The sequence below is a fragment of the Piliocolobus tephrosceles genome, chromosome 12, assembly GCF_002776525.5.
Source record: "Piliocolobus tephrosceles isolate RC106 chromosome 12, ASM277652v3, whole genome shotgun sequence".
Lineage (NCBI taxonomy): Eukaryota > Metazoa > Chordata > Mammalia > Primates > Cercopithecidae > Piliocolobus > Piliocolobus tephrosceles.
This window is the reverse complement of record NC_045445.1, coordinates 120,323,343-120,328,501: the sequence shown is the minus strand read 5'-3', so window position 1 is coordinate 120,328,501 and position 5,159 is coordinate 120,323,343. Positions and strand designations below refer to the sequence as shown.

General features: G+C 35.4%; 1 protein-coding gene across 1 annotated transcript in view; it reads left to right on the top strand.

The window, feature by feature from the left end:
• Nucleotides 1–4,937: 4,937 nt before the first annotated feature.
• MAGEB10 (MAGE family member B10) overlaps nt 4,938–5,159 on the top strand; it is a 13,404-nt gene continuing 13,182 nt past the window's right edge. The window contains exon 1 of the mRNA XM_023202190.1: nt 4,938–4,976. The gene's annotated coding sequence lies outside the window, so the exon portion shown is untranslated. The remainder of the gene's footprint in view (nt 4,977–5,159) is intronic.

Here is a 5,159-nt window from a genome sequence, read left to right as displayed (position 1 = left end):
ATTTGGAATTTGGTTAATTATGACCAAAAATATCAGGAATCAGTTATAGACTAAGCAATAAAGTGAGTCTTAAAACGTCTGAGATTTCAAAAATCAGTTGAATGATATACAATACTATCACAGTTATAGGAAGTTGAAAATCTAGTGAAATTACTCAAATATTGGGCATCTACAAAGCTAAAAATAATTAAGTAATATTTGACCTATGCTTATTAACAAATTAAATAAAGTGGCTAATTAAGCATAACCTATATATAGCTTATTGCATATTTGTTTTCCTTAAAGTTCTTTGTGGTTCTATTCTGATACAATATGTGTATTATTATTATTATTATGAAATAGTATTAATAGGACATATGCCAGAACCTAAATGTACATATGCATACATCTGTGTAACCAATCCCCAATCAAAATAAAGAGTAAAATTTGAGTGCATCATAAAGATCAATCACGTCTTTCACAATAGAACACCTCCACATCACCCCTCCTCTACAGTTTTGATTTCAACTGTACATTAGATTTGCTTGTTCCAGAATTTGTAATGGCTTTTTAAAGATGCAATTGGAATACAATAAACTGCATACAATTTGATAAGTTTTGACATTTTGGTATTTCTATTCTGTTTCGCTGATCTATTTGCCTGTCTTTACAAAAATGCCACACTATCATGATTAATTTTATAATAAGTCTTGAGATTGGGTAGTATTAGTCCTCTTATTTTGCTCTTGTTTTGCAAAGTCGTTTTGGCTATTCTTGGTCGATTACATGTCCATATTAACTTTACAGTCAGTGTGTTAACTTCTACAAAAATCCTTCTGGGATTTTGATTAAAGATAATTTGAGAACTGACATCTAAATCATCTTATTTTCCAATCCTTTATTTCATCCGTTTCCCATTACTGCATTGGCAGGAACCCCTATTATAATGTGGAATAAAAAGAGTGATAGCAGCTATTCTTATCTATTTTCCAATAGCCAATGTTTTTCTACTAAGTATAATATTTGCTATAGATGTTGGTAGATATCCTTTATCTACTTTGATAACATATCTTTTTATCATGAATTAATGCTGATTTTTACAAAATACTTTTCTGTATCAATTTAGGTATGATTTTTCTCACAACATGTCAAAGCAATATGCCAGTCCTTGATCTGATTGGCCTCAGATCCATTTCTCACTCTTTCCTTGCTCTGTTCTCCAGTGTTCAGGAGATGATTGCAGGCTGCAATTCCTATGTTCTCAAACATTTGGCTGCCATCATGGTTCAGGCAACATAAGGCACCAGCAGGAGGTTAGTACAGTACAGGAGGACAGAAGCAGCTAAAATTTATTTTTTATTTTCTCTCACTGCATCAGTTGCCTTCAACTGTCTTCTCCATGGCTCTCACCCTCATCATACTTATCCACCTTAGTTCCAGATCCTGTTGACCCCAACTCCAAGGCTCCATTAACATTATCTCCTTTATTTGTTTCTACCCTAGAGACTGAAGAAAATTTCTTAAGCTGCCAAATATTGGCTTGCTCACCTCTCCCCTGTTTGGCTTCTCCATCACTTGAGTAACCAATTTCGTGCATCATATGCAACCTGACTTATGTATTTAAAGTAATTTCTGTTTTCCTGAACAGAATAACAGTTATACCTAGCTAATTACACTGATTGATTTTTCTAATGTGAGACCATTTCATTCATAGGAACGACTCAACTGAGTCACTAGCAGTAAAATGTGTTCAAGTCTTTTATATTATATGTAACCAAAACAAAACACCCCTGGGAGACTGAAACCTCCTCTAAATAACTATGTCTCTCTTCTTCACATCATTCCCCAAAATAATTTTTGCACTCACCAGCATTTGCACACACATATTCAAAAAATTCTAAGAGCATAAGGAATACAGAGATATATTCAGCTTGTAAAATAGTCAAGCACTGCACATAAAACTCTATAGCATTACCTGTGGGAAACGAATAAGGTGGTACACAAAGGGATATTTACAGCCTTAAATAAATTGATTAGAAAAAAACAGAATTATTTTAAACATGCAAAACTTCAAGAAGCTAGAGAAATAAAACCATATTTTACCCAAAGAAATAAAACATAGGAAATAACTAAGATAAATGCAGAAATGGTTAATTAAGAAGTGGAGCCTACTAACAAAAGCCTATTCTTTTAAAAGATTTATATAGGAGACAATTTTATAGGCATCTTCATTACAAAAGAAAACTAAGTGATAGTAGTTTTAAAATATTGTACAAAATATAGGTGCAGAAGGAACTTGAATACCATAAGAGAACACTATAAATATTAACAAATGATAGACAAGGGATGATTTCTACATAAAGGTGTATCTCATCTAATGAAATCAGAAGGAATGGTAGAATTAGAAAAATTAACATTTTGCAACCCCTAATTAATTAGTGGATAAATATACTAATCTTCCAAAGACTGCCAACATCAACAAAAAGGGAGACAAATATTCGGTCTCCCACATAATGGAAGTTACTTCCTTGTAATGAAAGTTCACATCACCTGTGCAGTGATCTTTCCAAATAAAACAAGAGAGAGAATAAAAATTAAATTTTAATATGATAAAACCTCTACCAATTCAAAGAAATACAGAGAAGAATGACATTAATGTTGCACAAAGCAAAAGCTAGACCATGTGAAACTGAACAGAGCATAAGATCTGTTTTTTTGTAAAAACCAAGATTGCAGGGATAAAGAAGTAATGTATGTGTGTTGGGGGGAAGAATGTATAAATTAATGATCATAAAATGCAATGATAATGATTAGATTTATTTGAACCCCGGTTCAAGAAATAACACACTTAAATGATGTCAGTGGGTAAATGTGAAAATAACTGGACAGTTAATTACATGAAGGAGTTAACTTTTTAAGGTGGGATAGTGTTATCGGTTGATACTTCTGCCTTTAAAAACACATACTGAAATATTTAAAGATAAAATGATGTGATGTCTGGGATTTGTTTCACATTATTCCAGACATGGTGTTTTGTGTGAGTATAGATGAAGCCAGATTGGACATGTGTTGATGATTCTGAGTTCCAGGTATATTCTCTCTACAGTTGAACATATTTGAGAATTTCTACAATAAAAAGAATATATATAACCATTAAATTTGAAACCCCAAATGAAAACAGACCATTATTTAGGAAAATATGAATGGCCCAATTAATCCAAATAGAAATAAAAATCTGTAATTGAGAAATGCAAAATGAAACTGATCAAAGATCCAGCCACCCTCAAATGTTTTGGGACCAGGCATTTTGGGACCAGTTCTACCAAATAATCAGTGAAAAACTGACCATCTTATGTAAACACAAAAATAGCCACCATCTTATGATGTTCAACTCATTTTCCCAGGCTAGCTTTCTTTGATTAAGAAAAAAAAAAAAAAAAAAACAGCTGAGGATACCCTGGGTGGGGGGAGGGGAACAATTGAGCCAAGTCCACCCCACACAGAGGCAAAGATCCTCAATAAACACATAGCAGGTCCAATATTGCAGTTAATTCAATGGAAAAAAAGGTCTGCATCCATGAAATGTAAAGAAAATACAACATTAGGAAAAACTGCCTAAAATATTCCCACACTAACAGATTAGATTATTATTTTATTTTATTTTATTTTATTTTATTTTATTTTATTTTATTTTATTTTATTTTATTTTGAGATGGGTCTTGCTCTGTCGCCCAGACTGGAGCAACCTCGACCTCCTTAGACTCAAGAGATCCTTGGGCTTCAGCCTCCAGAGTGGCTGGGACTACAGGTGCATGCCACCTTGCCCGTCTAATTTTTTTTTTTTAATTTTTTATAGTGACTGACTCCCACTATGTTGCCCAGGATGGTGTCGATCTCTTGGGCTCCAGCAATCGTCATGTGTCAGCCTCCCGAGTAGCTGTGCTCGGCCACTAGATTTTTTTTAATGGGCACTTGATCATGTACTGAGGTACAGAAAAATTTTTCAAAACAAAAATTCAACACAAATGCCTGATAACATTCCACAAACTAACATCAGAAGATAATTTTCATTTCCTAAAACCTATGGCAAACAAACTTAAATGTGAAATGCTAAATGTTGGACGCATTCTCATTAAAGCAAGGAACCAGACATAAATGTATGCTGAATACATGGCCAGAGGATAAGACTATAAAAACAAATGTAACTTGGAAATATTTAATAAAAATAGAAATTATTTTGTGAAAATGTGATCATTTTAGAAAATCCAAAGGAAAAACCACACCCTATCCAAATGAATAAATGACTTCTGAAAAGTGGTGTATAAATCACTGTAGCAAAATCAAAAACCTTGCCGCACAAAGCAGTAGTATTAGAACATGCATATAACATATTTGGTGGAACAAATGAGATCACAATTAAAATGAATTTCACTGCACAATACAATGCAATGTTAGATAAAGTCAAGAGATCTGGGTCTCAAAAAACTGTGTACACCTGTGGCTTCTCTATTGAAAGTAGATCCTTTAGAACAGAAAGTTCCTAATGTCTACATTTGGCCAGTGAAGAGACCCCATGGTCATAATGCACTTACTCTGACATCTCAGAATCTGTCTTGGGCACCCTACCTTTTTGCTGCAGCCTCTCTTCTCCCGTCAACCCTGGTACGCAAATCCATTGTCCGTAAGGGTTTATGTTGCGGAACTGTCCAGAGCTTGTTTGGTGATTTTTTCCCTAAGGAGCTTTTAGTCAATGAACTAGGAGCAAAAATACGAATCTACTTCCGAGAGGAGGACTTAATATTACTACTACTCCATAACAAAGAGGGCGCCACAGAAAACACACGCCACACCGCCCTTGCTGGCAGCCCTGCGGGCCGTGGGCAGGATGCCCGGATGTCACGTACACTTCCGCTTCTGCCGTCCGTGGGAGGTGAGGTCTTGCAGTGCGGCGGTTGGTATCTGGTCAGCAGAGGAAGGCATCCAGGTCCTGCCAGGAGGTAAGGCAAAGACATTGAATAACATTTGAGGGCACCTCCTACAGCAAAAGAAAGAACGCCATGCCGTTCGGCCTTGGCCTTAAGCCGCAAAAGCCCTGTGCAGGGATCCTCTTAGGTACCGCACTCTGCATTATTTTTCTGGAGAGTCAGGGAAGTGATAGCATTGGACTAAGGTGTTGGCAT